The 16,136-nt window shown below is 45.2% G+C and overlaps 1 protein-coding gene across 7 annotated transcripts in view; it reads left to right on the top strand.

Moving 5' to 3' along the window:
- The window catches only part of MARCHF3 (membrane associated ring-CH-type finger 3), a 168,129-nt gene that overhangs the window by 31,381 nt on the left and 120,612 nt on the right, over window positions 1–16,136 (top strand). The gene's annotated exons all lie outside the window — the stretch shown is intronic.

The raw sequence follows: 16,136 nt of genomic DNA, 5'->3' as shown, positions 1-16,136 counted from the left end.
AGATAGACCTGGAAAGCAATTACGTAGAAAGTACAATGTACTGGTTCTCCTTGAGAGGGGTGGCTGAGCGGGAACTTTCTGGAAGCTGCTCCGGCTTTTTTGGGCATGCTTACTTTCCTCCTGATGCCCTGTGGCATGTGGCAATGTATATATATATATTTTCCCATTTTTTGAGTCACAACTTTTTATTTCATCATTTGGGGATCTCTTTAGGGAACACCCGCAACTACTTCAGAGGCTGCCCTCATAGCTTCTTGGTTTGTTTTGGCACGGTCCAGGGACTGGCAAGGAAGGAATGGTGCAGGAGAACAAGTGAGACTTTTGTCTTGAAAAGATAGTTTTTCTCCGGTTGAGCTCCTTGGAGCGAGCTGAGGTGTCCTTCTCATGGGGTAGATTTAAAAGCCTTCATGAGGCATACCTCCTCCCTACTCTGTTCTTGACCTTCCCTGTGAATCCCTCCCCCCTCCCCTGCTCTCCCCAGTGTGAGAGCGTGCAAGGCCACCTCATCTGATGGCTTCTGTACCCTCAGCTGTGGAATGCTGAGTGCTGGCACGGGGCCTGCTGAAAGCCAAGTTGAAGGAAGAACTATGTTGGTATCAGGCCTGGTGCCCATCTAGCATAGCTGCTCAGGTTTCACGTCTGGTCCAAGCTGGAGCACAATCTCCCAGGTGGGGGAAGCCAAGGAAGGAGTGGTTTGAAAGGGGACCAGGAACTTTGGCCTTTATTCTTAGCAACTTGAGCAGAATTCTGGTCGATCATAAGTCAGCACTTTCTGTTTTCTGATGAGCAGACTGACCTGGTTGATTCCTGGTTATAATATGGCTCATCAGCTGCCACATGGGCCCCTTGGAAGCTGCTGCCTCTGCACTTCCACAGTCTCCCTGCTTCCCCTGCACATGGAGTTTCCTAACTTACTGTGTGACCTACATACAGCAAAGCCAGACACAACTCCATCCGGACCAGAGAGCTCCCATGTTGTGAGAGCTGTCATTTCTTGTAACGGGAGAGGGAGCTTTGTGATCCCAACTCGGAGAGTTTTTAGGAAGAGGTTAATTCTCTCTTTGTGTTTCCTCAATTATCCTCTGACTGTCTCTAAGCTCCAGTGGGGTTCTCTCATAAAAATGCTTCCTTGTTGTCTTCTAGAGATAAGCAGTCCGTAGGTTATTCATAGTGGTCATTTCCCAAAGGGGTCACTTGTAGCGGCGACTGTGTTTCTGATACTATCACGCAAATGGTTTGCTTTCCCCCAGTGGTGCAGAGTACCCTAGCGTGATCAGCTAGACAAGTGGACAAGAGCATATTGCTCCTCTGGCTTGTTTTCTCAAGACATGGAAGGAGGTGGGGGCGGGCGGGGAGGCAATCCTTCGAAAGAAATAAATATGCTGAGTAAGTTACATTATTCTGCTATTAATTAGAAACAAGATCTGTAGGATAGACAACCCCAAAGTCTCTGACCCTCCCACTTTGGGTCATCTTTGGTTTGGAATAAATCTGTGCGTGTATGACCTGGAACCCGACACAATCCTTTTTGACTTACCCTCATATATCCTAGAGATCTTCCCTGTCTTCCCAGTTTTTATCCATACTGACTCTGTAGTATCCCATTGTATAATCAGTCATTGATCTATGCAGTCCTAGTCCTCTGTTGATGAACATTTCAGTGATTGTTGACTTCTTGTTAAACTCACTGCTATTGATTTGATTCTGACTCATAGTGTCCTGTGTAGGGTTTCTGAGGCTGTAAATCTCTCCAGGAGCAGGATAGCCTCATCTCTCTCCCGTGGAGCAACTAGGGAGCTTCAACTGCTGACCTTTTGGGCAACAGCCCAACACTTACCTGACAGTGCCTCCTGGGCTCTTTGGGTTTTCATTAGTAATGATAATGCTTAAGTAAGCAACCTACCCCCCCACCAATTAATTTCTATGTTTTAAGATAATACTCTTCCTTAAGGGAATTAACGTCCTAGATTGGTAGGTCAAGTGCCCCACTCCCTCGGGCACCTTTTCCACTTTCCTCTTGTTTTCCTCCCCCTTAACTCTCGGAGCCCTTTGCTCAGTCCCCAACAGTCCATTTAGACCAGGCCCCCCACTCACGTGTCTCATAGACAAGGCAACCAAGTTAAGTATATGAAGCTGTAGTAAGTGAGAGGAGAGGATCTTGGGGTGGGGTGGGGGGATGGAGAAGCCTGAGGCCTGACGACACATAAATGTCAAAATACACAAACAAATAAATAAATACCAGTGTCTTTCAGGCTCTTGGATAGCAGTGCATGATTACTGACTGCAACAAATCCACGTTCACAAGGCTATCCCTCAGCCCAGAATATCTGCTACCCCACATGGTATCGGTTCTTCCAAGAGCCCACTCCAATTTCCACCTGCTACCCCACATGGTATCGGTCCTTCCAAGAGCCCGCTCCAATTTCCACCTCCCAGATTGCTCCAGCTCCCTTCCCCCTGCCGCCATAGATTATATTTGTGCCTCTATTTATAAGATGTCCCACTCTGCGTCCATCTGAGTTATTTGGGGAGCTGTAGAAGGGTTGCGGAAGGGCTGGCTCTCAGTTTCTCACGCCGGCCTTTCGTTATTTTCGTATAGTGAATTCTCGGTCAATGTTTATTTGAATCGTCTCCTGGGAGAGGGCGAGGGGGAATAAAGCCCAGTTTCCAGTCACAGTCATTCGAAATGGAGACAGAATATTCTTGTCGTCACGGCATCAAGAAAAGATTAAGCAAAGACCTTTGAATGTCTAAGGCATGATTATCTTTCTGCCCAAAATAGTCCTGGACTACCACGGATCGGTGCAACTCTCCCGGCAGTCAGGCCGTCCTTTCTCTGTGTGTCATCTGCAGAGCTGAACCTACCTCATCATCTACAACACAGTGCGAGGAGGTACAAATTCTCACTCTGGACTAATTTCTTGACACAAACAACTGTGGGAGCAGTGGCATCCGGGCAGCACCTGAGCAATGAGCAGTGCCCCATGGCAGAATGTCGGAAGCTGTCACCTGAAGACCAGGCCTGACAGCATTCCTAAATGAGTAGCCATGGGCAGTAGCATGCTTTGCAGCTGGCTTATTGGCTCATTGATTAACGTATTAGTGCTTCATTTTACCTGTGTGTCCAGTTCAGAGAAGGCCTCTAGGTCTTGAAGACATGGGGAAGTTAATCAACTGTGTTGAAGCCAGTCTTTCTTTAATTATTGAGCAATTGATGCTGAAAGACATTTTTAAGGTGGGTTTATTGAAGTATACATTACATACAGTGAGACTCACCTTTTTCTGGTGTATAGGTGTATGCACTTTGCAACTGTATACATTGGTGTAGCTGTCACCACAGCGGTAGATGTAAAAGTGCCATCATCAAAAAAAATCACTTCTGCTCTTTATTAGTAAAAAAAAAAAAAATCACTTCTGCTCTTTATTCGTCAACTCTTCCTCCTGCCCCCAGCCCCTGGCTTCTTCTGCACCCGTTTTCTGAGCCATTAATTTTCCTTCTCCAGAATGTTATCTAAAGGAAATCATTTCAAGTCTGGCTTCTTTCACATCCATACGAGGAGGTGCCCTCCAAAAACTGGAATTACTCTGGGCAGGACTTTCATAGTAAGCATTTTTCCCACTAGGTGACTTCCAGCAACTTGCTCTGGGTTAGTGCACCCAGTGGTGTCTAGTGGGAAGGCTCTCTCTGGTCACAATGAATTTTTTTTATAAAAGCAGTTTTACTCGAACCTCGTTTTTTGTGATCGATTTAAGAGAACAGGGTGTGGCTGTGAAATGTTGTCTTCTGGTTGGGAAAAATGCCACAGAAACTGTAGTGATGTTGAACACAGCTTACAAGGGCAGTGCTATGGGAAAACTCTCAAGTGTACGATTGTTTTCTCTTTTCTTAAAAGGTGAAATGTCAATTGATTGCAAACCTGGTTCTGGATGTCCGTCAGTTTTCCGAACGGACGAAAATGTTGCATTTGGAGTTCATTCCAGCAGGTCAGACTGTTAATCAAGCTTTCTATCGAGAAGTTCTGAAAAGCTTGCATAACAGCATGTGACAAAAAGCCTAATTAGTGGCAAATGGGGGACTGGTTTTGCCACCACGACAATGTACCTGCTATGCAGTCATTTCAGTGTGTCAGTCTGGTGCAAAAACAGCCTGCCTCTCTTGCTCCACGCACCTTACTCACTTTTGATGACGTAGAAGAGGTGAAGAAAAAAAAAATGAGGGAGGTGCTGCCTGCCATCCAAACAGATGAATTTGAAAAATGTTTCCAAGAATAGAATCGCAGAGTCGGCATATGTATCAAGTGTAATGGAGAGTACTTTGTAAAAATCTTTAAATACATAGCTTTGAAAAAAATTCTGATTTTGGGGGAGTACCCCTTGTATAACACCTTTGATACCTTCCTACGTTGCTCTGTGTATCAGTTCCTTTTCACTGTTTAATAGTATCTGCTGTGAGGGTGTGCTGTAATTTGCCCATTTCCCAGGGGAAGGGCATCCGGGTTGTTTCCAGATCGGGGTCATGACGAATAAAACACACTGGTTTTTGTTGTCCTTTTCTCTTGCATGAATACCTACGAGTGGGCTTGTTGGTACGTCTGTGTTTAACTTTATACGAAACCGCTGAACCATTTCCCAAGTGGCCATACCGTTTCGCATTCCTGATGGCCACTGAGAGTGTGAAGATCTAGGACTCAGGTTATAGCTACACCACGGCACACCACACTTCAATAGGGTTACATGTTTCAGGCTCCGACCGGGTGCTTGTGACTGGGCTGTCGGTGCTGTGGCAGAGAGAGAAGTGCAATAGGAATGCCGACCTCATCTCAGTGGCTTAAGCTATTCATATATATATATATATATATATATATATATATATATATGAAAAAAAATTTCTCCCTGAAAATGATTAGAGTGGGTGTTTGGCTGCTTGGCAAGACTCTGGCCTGATATTTGGGGGAGATTAGAGCAGCTTTGCAGATAAGCTCAGAACATCCACGAGGCCATGAGGTCACTTCTCAGGCCTCCAGTGTTGTCGTGTTGGCGCCACCAGATAATGTCCAGTGCTGAGAACCTGAAGACGGGCACATCTTCCGTGGGTGAGATGTTCAAGTTTTGCTCAAATTCTCAGTTGCCTATAAATTGACTTCTTTTAACTTCTCAACAAAGTGTTTTCCATGTCTAACCTCTGGAGATGGTTTGCCCATAATACTTCCTATCGCCTGAACTGCTGGTTAAAAACAGAGAATGTGGGCTCTTCATCATACCTTAGAGCCAACCTCAATTTTAATTCTGGATGGATGTAGATGCATGCTTTTTTGGCTGCTGTTCTCTTCAGTGCTTTTTGTATTTAACAGAGAAATCTGTCCAAGAGCCATTGGGGTGAACGGCCTCTTCCTCCCCTGGCCTACTGTGGATCTCGGTGATCCACCTTAGAGTCAGCTGGGTATAAAACATGGGAAGAAGAAAATGGTCAGTGGCTTGCAGGCCTGTGAGGGCTCCTCAGAACCTTTGGAGTTCTTGAGTAACCACACCAGCACCCTGAGCTGGAAATCTGGAATCGCCTCCGGGAACCAGTAATGCCCAGCCTTTAAATGGGCATTAACGGAATGATCCCCTCAAAGGATCACTGTTGCCTGTTGTTGTTGTTTGGTGCCATTGAATTGATCCCGACTCATAGGAACAAAGCACAGTCCAGGCCTGGCCATCCTCAGCATTATCACTATGTCTGAGCCCAGGTTGCAGCCACTGTGCTTTTGTATCCCATTGAGGCTCTGCCTCTTTTTCTGGCCCTCTGCTTAGCCACACTTGATGTCTTTCTCCAAGGAACGTCCCTCCTGATAATATTCCCACAGTGCATGAGTTGTCTTACCATTCCCGCTACTGAGGAGAATTCTGGAAATCCTTTTTTCCAAAAGGCAGTCCATGGTGCTTTCAGTATTCTTTGCCAACACCATAATTCAAATGTATCAAAATCTCTGTAGTCTTCCAACTCTAGCTCATTCTCTAGTTCTTGCACCATGTGTGCAGACGATGCATGCAGGCGATGGGTTAATGTACTGCGGTCTTCAAAAGGACAGCCTTGCCTGTTCAAGAGGGCAGATTTGCCCAAGGCAATACTTTGTTTGACTTCTTGCGTGCTGGTTCCACAGGCTTTGATTGTGGATCCAAGTAAGATGAAATTCTTCACAACTTCAACATTTTCTGTGTTTATCAAGGTGTTGCTTCTTGGTGTGTTTGTGAGGGTTTTGGCTTTCTTCGTGGTGAGGTGTACTCCACGCTGAAGGCTGTAGTCTTTGATCTGCGCCAAGAATGCTTCTGCTCCTCTTCACGTTCAGCAAGGAAGCTTGTCATCTGCAGACTGCAAGTCATTGCACTTCCCTCAGCCCCGCTGCTGCTGCCTTAGCCGTACAGTCCAGCTTTGGGGAACAGTGGCTCGGCACACAGAACAAATAAGTATGATAAAGGATTTGAACCCGACACGCACCTTTCCTGACTTTACAGCACACACACAGAATTCCCTGGCTCTGCCAGATAACTGCCTGTTGGTCTATGTACAGATTTACCATGACCCCAGTGAAGTGTTCTGGAATTTACACTCTGTGGGAAGTTATCCGTTGTTTATTGTGATTCGCACAATTGAATGTCTTTCCATAGTCGGTCACACACAAGTAAACAAACATCTTTCTGGTATTCTCTGCTTCGGGCCAAAATCCATCTGACACGAACAATGATATTCCTCGTTCTATGCCTACCTCTGAGTCCAGTTTGAATTTCCCTGTCAATGTACTGCTACAACTATTTTAAAGTTATTTTGGGGAAAATATTACTTGTGTGCATTATTAATGGTATCATCTGAGACCTTCCGCATTCTGTTGAATCACCTTTCTTTTGGAGTAGCCACAAATACAGATGTCTCCCAGTCAGTTAGCCAAGTACCTTTCTTCCAAATTCCTTAGACAAGTGAGCCCCTCCAGAGCTGCATCCGTTTGTTGGAATGTGCCAATTGGGATTCCATCGGTGTACGGAGTCTTGTTTTTCCCCAGTGCCTTCAGTGCACCTAGGATTGCTTCCTTCAATACCCCTGGTTCTGGATCATGGGCTGTCACCTGAAACTAATGAAAGGTAACTACTCCTTTCTGGTACAGTGACGATGTATTCCTTCCACCTTCTTTAGATGTTTCCTGTGTCACTGTGCAATGTTTTGCCCATAGTATTCTTCAGCACATTCCACTTAAACCAGAAAAGAGAGAAAAAACAAACAAATGAAAAATGATTGTTTTCTATTTGGTTTCACTTCCGGGAGAGCCCATCAGAGGCCCATTGAGAAAGCACCCAGTGCTTTGAACCTGTTCATTCAGGTGTCAGCCACCCCTTGCTGAGAATTTGTATTTCCACCCACACTTAATTCTTACATGTTTGAGTCCACAAGAATATGTGACTCGTTAAAAAAAAAGGAAAGAATAGATGGATCTTGAACTGTAGATCCTGACTCAGTATATCTCATGTTGTGGCTGTCGTCGTTGTTAGGTGCCGTGGAATCAGTTCCAAGTCCTACAGACCCTACGTACAGCAAAACCAAACATCACCCAGGCCTGGGCTGTCCTCTCAATTGTTCGTATGTTTGGGCCCATTATTGAGCCACTGAGTCAACCCATCTCATCAGAGGCCTTCCTCTTTTTCATGGCCCCTCAATTTCATCGCAGGAGGAATGGGGCTTTCCACAGCTGTAAACAGCTGCAGTCTCGGAAGCCCACAGGGGCAGTTCTACCTTGTCCTATAGGGTCATGATGAATCAGTATTGAGTGGGTGGCAGTGAGTTTGGGCTTTGAGTTTAATTTTATCTGGTGTAGAAAAGCACACTCTCTACAACTGGTTGAACAAGAGGATCTGGTTGAAAGGCGTAGAGGCATCCTAGGTGAGGCTTGTAGCGTCCCCTCTCGGAGGTGCTTGCGTTGCATGCTGCCTCGACATTCTTCTTTAGGAATGCCAGCTTGGGCAGGGTGAGCAAGACCAGGAACTATGGCATCCTGGCGTAGGGAGAGGAAGACGTTTGCTTTGTTCCAAGCTATGTATTTGACTGCAGGTGAACTCCTCAGAGCTGAGCTCTCAGACTATAGGCACAGAAGAGAAGCTGGGGGCAAGTAATCAGAGGGGTAGATTGTACCGTACGCCTTGAAGGCACCCAGCCCTTTGGTGACTGCTCACTCAGCGTTAACTAAGCCCACTGGAGGCCTTTCCCTTTCAATGTGAGGTAAATTTCTTCTTCCTGAGCTTCCAGTGTTCGCAGCCCAAGTGAATTGTTCAACTTTGATATGTCACGTGGCCTGGATACGATGAAATTGGACAACCCCAAAGACCAATTCAGAAAGGCGAGAAGTAAGTGGAAATATCTTTGGGGACTCTCAGCTCTCTAGGCATACAGAGTTCACCAAGCTAGACACTGTAGCAGACCAAAAATGCATTTGCCAAGAGAACTAATCTAGTGCTAAGAGTTGTAGGGAGAAGAGAACATAGTAATGCAAGCAGGTGTCATCCCACTAAATTTCTTCCGTAACATGGGAAAGTTGGATGCTTCCCAATTGTTGATGTGCTTTAAGTTTTCTAATTTTATATTAATATATATTCAATATATTCATACTGGTGCTCTGTAAAACACTGCTTTCCTTTTTACCAGGGTTTCCCTGGGGGTGCTAGAATGCCCCCGGGGTGCTGCACATACCTACAGTCGGTTATGGGATATAGTACAAACGTTTTTAATTGTGGAAGGGAACACTGATTTTTTTTTCCCTGAAAAGGGGGCAATATACCAAATAAGTTTGGGAGCCTATGCCTGTAGTAAAGAGTCTATACTATTAAATTGTATCATTTGCTAAACTGCAGTGGGCCTGACCATGCCACAAATCCCACTCCCTACCAAGTGAAGACGTGGAGATGAGGTTGTGCCCAGCGCACCACCGTGTGGCTCATCTATTCTCTTAGATTGACAGTGGAGTGCTACACCCACACTGACAAGATGCACCTCTCCTGGTAGGTGGGAACTGGAACTTAATTTGCTTTTTTTTTTTAGAAAAGACTCTCCTTGCAATCTGACAAAAGGGACATTTCAGAAATTTCCAAGCCATCACACTACTTGCGCCTCTAAATCGGCATTTGAAATTGTCCTTTGATAGCCTTATCTCGGATAATTTTCTTCTTCACGGAAGTATACTGGTAATGTCAGTGAGAGGATAATTTTGAAAAATTGCCTTTCCTTTATTTCCCCTTTAAGTGTTTGTGAAAATAATATGCACACAAGTTTCAAAATAAGGAAACACAAAAATGCTTATAATGAAAAGTCGTGGTCCCCTCCCAACCCTCAGTCTCCTTCCCAAGACAACCATTTCTCTTTCTGATGGTGGACCCTCGCTTAGTTATGGGCAGTCCCCAGGCTATGAAGGAAATCTGCTCCTAAAGGTGCAGCGCCTTTAAGAACATGTAGGTGAGTCGAAACAAGTGCATCACTTTCTAATTTCTGTGCAAGAAAATGGCCCTGATGTAGTGAGTTATGCGTTAGGTTGGTAACCACAAGGTTAGCAGTTTGAACTCACCAGTTGCTCTGAGGGAGAAAGATAAAGCTTTGTGTTTCTGCCAAGATAGACAGCCTTGGGAACCTAAAGAAGCATTTCTACTCTGTCCAAAAGGATTGCTCTGAGTGGGAATCCAGTTTGATTTTAAGTCGATAGTATTTTAACAATTCTAATGATATTCTTTGTGCCTTTAATTATGATATGGACCTCTAGTTCCTGTTGCACCACATCACATAGCGCATCTTGACACTCCGGACTTAAAGGAAGCTACTAACCATCTCCGGGAAACACATCAAGTTTCACGTTTTCTGACTCATCTCTTTTTCCTAGACCATGAGATGTCCTGACTTTTCCATTGGGTGCTCTGTTTTGTTCTTAAGTATGAGTGAAGGTTGGTCATCCATCCATATTTAAGAAGGACAACCTGGGTAGATTTGGTAATAGATGGTGTAGGGTTGCCATCTCCGGATGGGAAACCAGCTTGTGAAGTTGACGATGTTCCTAGGGCCTCTCTCCGTGGGCTTCTGCTTGGCGGTGTTGCACTGAGAAAGGTTTAGGTTTCTCGCAGGAGTAAAGTGGATGTTTCTTGTGTGGAGTAAGGGGTGAGTGGTTTGTGTCAGGGGGGCGTGGCTCCAGATGCCTAAGGAAGTGCATTCTTCACCCACCTTCCATCATTCACTAATGCCTTGTATAAATCCCCCCTCCCCGCAAAACAGACTCTTTGCATCAGGGTAGAACTCAGTCCTCTTTAGTGTTTTCTTTTTTTTAAAATCATTTTATTGGGGGTTCATACAACTCTTATCAAATCCATACATACATACATTGTGTCCAACACATTTGTACATTTGTTGCCATCATCATTCTCAAAACATTTTCTTTCTACTTGAGCCCTTGGTATCAGCTCCTCTTTTTTTTTTCTTCAGTGTTTTCAATGGTTGTAATCTTGCATATGTAGATTGCCAGGCAGTGGTGTCTCTGAGTGAATTTGAACCCTGAATCTTTTTGCTTAGTAAACACATTGCCAGCACGTCAGTTCCAACTCTTGACAACCCTATGTGTTACAGAGGAGAATTGCTACATAGGATTTTCTTGGCCATAATCATAAAGTAGCATAAGATCCCCCGGTCTCTCTTACAAAGCACTGCTGATTGAGTTTGAACCACCAACCTTTTCAGTTAACCCACAAGAGCAAAATATTTGCATCCTCACATCACCACAGTACAATTTCAAAATAGATCTTAACTTCGGGTAGAGATAAAGAGCCCTCCCATATTTTGCTCAGGCCTTGCAGCACAGTGCTGGGACCTAAGGCAGGGTCTGGGCAGGGGAGTCAAGTGGGCCTGCGGCAGCAGGTACTTTACATAGACTTCCAATTAGCCTATTGGAATCCCACCCCATACTCAACCCAAGTCTTTCCTGCAGCTCACTGCGGTGAGCTCATGGCACCAAGGTACCTCACAGAAGTTTTCTCGAGTGCGTTATAGGCGCTTAACACTCTCCTTCAGTTTTGCTCTCCTGGTGAGATCTGTTGAAATCTCTGTTCCCCAGATGTGCTTGTCCCTGTCGCTTTGCTTTTCTACCCGTCACTCTTTTCGGTGCTATTTTATTAATTTCCAGCAAGGCGAAGGCTGGTGGTGCTCATTCTGCCATCATCTTCCAGAAAACAACATTTCTTTCTTTCCCTTTTTTCCCAACATTTCTTTCTGATGAGAACCTGAATGCGAATACGAACCTTTTCTAGAGATTGGAGTGTGAACAGAGGCCCAGAATCCTCATAGTATGAAAAGAAAGAAGGGGAAAAAACATCCACCTGATTCAGCTCAAGTTTGTTTGCTTTACTTATTACCCTGCACAAGTTTGCCGCGGTGGACTCTTAGGTTCTGTTGCAGGGAACGTAATTAGAATTTTCGAGCAGTGTTCATTTTCTGAAATCAACTCGATAGTAGTGATTTTTTTTGAGACTTAAAGAAGCTGTTTATTTTGCTGTTTGTTTGCATGAAAGTCCATCCAGTTTTGAAATATTCTAATTCTAACATCATCATCACAGGAGTTCTCAGCTTTATCATCTAATACCTAATTTTCTTATTTCTATTTTTTAAATCCTAATGATCTTTGAAGTGTTTATTCATCTCTGTAGTTCACATTACCTAGAACAGCGCTTTGTCCTAAATAGGCTCTCCACAAAATGTTTTCAATAGACTTAAACTTTTCCAAGAAAATGGTTTAGCTCCGTGCAATCATGGCTTAATTTAGTGTGGCACTTCAACTCTTTCAAATGCTTTCATATTTGCTCCATTCAGAGCCCACACTTGTTGCTCCTCGAGCAGTAGAAAGGTGGCAGGCATTTTTAGTCGTGTTTTACAGCGAGGACACTGGGTTCTGTCTGAACTCTGAAATGGCTTGACGCTTTGCCCGAGGTTATACATCTTACAGTTTCAGAGCCAGGTTCAGATTCGGTGCTCTTTTACATTTTACATATATTACAATTAAGCTGAACCTATCCGTGGGGAACACTTGATGATGAGCCTATTTCTCTAAACCCCAGGGCCATGAGCTGTGGACTCTCACACAGGGCATGTTCTGCTAATGATCTAAATTATTAGTATGAAGGAAAGGTCCTTTGGATACTCAGTCCACCCCACTGTGTCCCTTTCATGTTCTGTACCCATAGACCAAATTGAGCCACGCAGGCAGAATGCTCCCAAGGTCAGGTTCTCTCCCAGTCAAAAATGTGTGTAAGGCTCAAAAGCCTTGTTTTTCCAGAAACAGATTCACCCCTTAGCCTCCGCTTAAGGTTAATTCATACAGAAAAGACATGCGCTTAGACTAATACATACTCACCAAATTTGAACCTCTCATGCGATTCACTGATGATTGGGAGATGGCGCAGGGCAGTGTTTTGCTATGATGTGCAGCGGCACATAACAAGGGCAACTGATGAAAGCACAGTATGCCTCTTTCAAGAAGGTATCATTTAAATATGAGTGTAGACTCATCATAAATGTATATGCCCCCTTCCTTTTTTATTTTTATTGTTTTACAAATACTATGTGCTTTAATTTAGAAGCAAATGCGTGTGACAAAAGCCTAACGTGGTCCCCAGAACAAGGCCCCATCCTCCAGAAGCCACTCTCTGCTGATCTGAATTATGCTGCCGCCACCTGGGGGCAAGCAGGGGACCGTTTCCTCTTCAGCACCCACTGCCTGTGGTCACCCCAAAACCCAAACCAAACTCTTTGCCATCGAGTCGATGCCGACTCCTAGTGACCCTACAGGACAGGGTAGAAACGCCCCTGGGGGTTTCCGAGACTTCAATTTCTTATGGGATTAGAAAGCCCCCTTACTCTCCCAGAGAGCAACTAGTTGGTTTCGAACTGCTGACCTTGCAGTTAGCAGTTTGCTGCATAATCAATACCCCACCAGGGCTTCTCTTGGTGGCCCAGCTTTGGTCAGTCGCCCAGCCTTCCTTTATTTCTCTGCTTTTCAGGATGACCCCTGGGACTTTATTCCAGCCCCCTAAGCCCCAACCTCTCCACTGAACTTCTGTCAGCCCGCACCATCAGCTCAAGCACCTCACTGATTTTTGCCACAAATTCTGCGTTATTAGACCAGGTACAGGCCAGGCCTCATGTTATTCCACTTAGTTTGCCAGGGCTTAAAGGAGTAAACACTCCTCTGAGTGGTTCCTGTCAGCCCTGCTCTCCCTCAGTGCACCTGGGACCCGAGCCTCGGGTCGGTGGCTGGCCTGCAGAGGACCTGCGCTCCCTTGAGTGGGAAAGCAAATGTTGAGAGCAGAAGAGCATTTTCCTGGGGAGCGGCTCTGTCGTGTTTCTCAGATCCTGCTGTTTTCACCTGAAACTGGGGCTGGCTCTGGTTTCTGCCCTGCCTTGGCTTGGAGAAGCCACCTGTTTCCCGCCTGGTTCCTGCTCGACTTCTCTGCACCTGCTGGCCTCCGCAGCGCACACCGCTCCAGCGCGCGCCGCTCCAGCGTGCCGGTCTTGGCTGGGCCGCCGGTTCAGTTAGTCCTTACTCCTTTCCAGACCCCCCCCCCCCCCCCCCGGCCTGGCATGCAAGGCATTCTTGACTTATGTGTTCCCTAAGCACTTTTACTCTACATTGGTTTTTCTTCTCAATATAGTTTCAGAAGGTTCCCTCACCCCTCACCCCCCACCCCCGAGTCCCGGCTCTTCATCACTTCACCCTGCTCATCCCAGAGTCACTGGTCTCCCTAAGGGGTGAATGGTTCCCTTCTCAGGCAGTCCCCTAGCTCCAAAGGTGAGTAGTGTCCACAGCTTTTGTTTGTTTTTTGTTTTTAATCATTTTATTGGAGGCTCTTACAGCTCTTATCACAATCCATGCATGCATCCATTGTGTCAAATACATTTAGTACATATGTTGCCATCATCATTTTCCAAACATTTTCTTTTACTTGAGCCCTTGATATCAGCTCCTCATTTCCCCCCACCCACCCTCCCTTCCTCTTGAACCCTTGATAATTTATAAATTTTCTCCTCCCATGAATGTCTTACACTGACCGCTTTCTTCCTTCACCCACTTTTCTGTTGTCCATCCCCCGAGGAAGGGGTTATATGTAGATCATTGTGATTGGGCTCTCCTTTCTAACCCCCCCCCCAACCACCACCTTCCCCTTATCCTTCTGGTGTCTCTACTCTCATTATTGGTCTGAGGGGTTTATATGTCCTCAATTACCTGTGTTACAAGCTCTTAACTGTAGTAGTGTGCATGTCTTGTCTAGTCAGATTTGTAAGGTAGAATTAAGGTTGATACTGGGGTAGAGGGGAAGTATTAAAGAACGAGAGGAAAGTTGTATGTTTCATTGGTGCTCTACTGCACCCTGACTGACTCATCTCTTCCTTGTGGCCCTTCGGTAAGGGAATGTCCAATTGTCTACAGATGGGCTTTGGGTCTCCACTTCACGCCCTGTCCCCCATTCATATTGATATGATTTTTTGGTTCTGGTCTTTGATGCCTGATACCTGATTTAATTGACACCTGGTGATCACACAGGCTGGTGTGCTTTGTCCATGTGGGCTTCGTTGCTTCTCAGCTAGATGGCTGCTTATTTACCTTCAAGCTTTTAAGACTCCAAACACTGTATCTTTTGATAGCCGGGCATTATCAGCTTCACCACATTTGTTTATGTACCTATTTTGTTTTCAGTAATCGTGTTGGGAAGGTGAGCATCACAGACTGCCACATTATTAGAACAAAATTTTCTTGCATTGAGAGAGTTCCCAAGTAAAGGCCCAATTTCCATCTGCTACCTTAATACTTAACATATAAATATAAGTACATAGCTCTATTTCCCTATTGTTATATATAAATATATTTACATATGTACATGCCTGTATTTAGACCTCTATAAGTGTCCTTTGCCTCTGAATTCTTTCCTCTACTTCCTTTTACTCTCCTCTTGTCCCACTATCATGTTTAGCCTTCATGTGGGTTTCAGTAATTCCTCTAGGTTACATTGCCCTTGGTTAAGGCCCACGAGGCATCCTATAACCTGGTTTTAGATTCATTGATTTTAGATCACTTGTTGTTTCCTTGTCCCAGGGTGGTTGACACCCCCCCCATTTCTTTCTCCCCCCGCTCCCTCTCCCATGTCCCCCCCCAGAACCACTGGTTCCATTGTTTCTCCTCCAAATTGTTTATCCCACCTATCTTATCTAGATAGACAGGCAGAGACAATAATAAGCGCAAAAACAAGACAAAGCCAGACAAAACAAAAGACAAGTAACAACAACAGCAAAACCAACGACAAAAATGGAACAGCCTATAAATAATTCCAGGTCTGTTTGTTGATCTTTAGGAGTGTTTTCCATTAGAGTCTGATGGGGTACCATATTCCGGCCCCAAAGTCTATTTTTGGTATTCCCAGGGACTTCATTGATTTGCTCCCTTTGCTGCTCTGTTGCACACCCTTAGTGTTTCACCTGTGTGATGGGGTCAATTCTGGCACAATTCCTGCACTATGTCTCTCCTGTGTTGTCCCCTGTAGCGCTATGGTTCAGTGAGGGATGTTGTGTCTCGTGGTGGGGCCGGCCTTATGGTCCTCTCTGTGCATTGACTGCTCTGAGCAGGAATATCATCCTCAGGGCTTGGTGGGCAGGATGTGTTCCATTCACTCTCCTTCCCTCTTCATTTGTTTCTGTGTGCTCTGATCAGACATACCCCTCTCCCTGAGCTGTAGCTTCACTGCTATCCCATGGAGTGCATTCTTCTGGGGGGAAGGGGAACTGATGTGCGGTCAAAATGCTGGCATTGTGTTCCCTCACACCCCACAAGAATTTCAAGACCCCACACTGATGTTATATATGACTTCCCACCCTCCCTGCCCCCAGCAATTCCACCTAGAGTCCACTGCTTCACTATGCTACCCACTAGATTAATAACGCCTCCCTGTCTTGGGATAATACCTGCGACATCTTTGTGTTAATTTTTAATGTTGGAGTCGGGGATAATTTTACATCATTGATTAAATATGAAAAAGATGAAACAGGAATATAGACCTCCCTTGTTTTCTTGTGATTCTCATTTTGTTTTGAGCCT

Source organism: Tenrec ecaudatus, chromosome 2 (assembly GCF_050624435.1).
Source record: "Tenrec ecaudatus isolate mTenEca1 chromosome 2, mTenEca1.hap1, whole genome shotgun sequence".
Classification (NCBI taxonomy): Eukaryota; Metazoa; Chordata; class Mammalia; order Afrosoricida; family Tenrecidae; genus Tenrec; species Tenrec ecaudatus.
The sequence above is the reverse complement of the archived record's forward strand: the minus strand, read 5'-3'. Positions and strand labels throughout refer to the sequence as shown.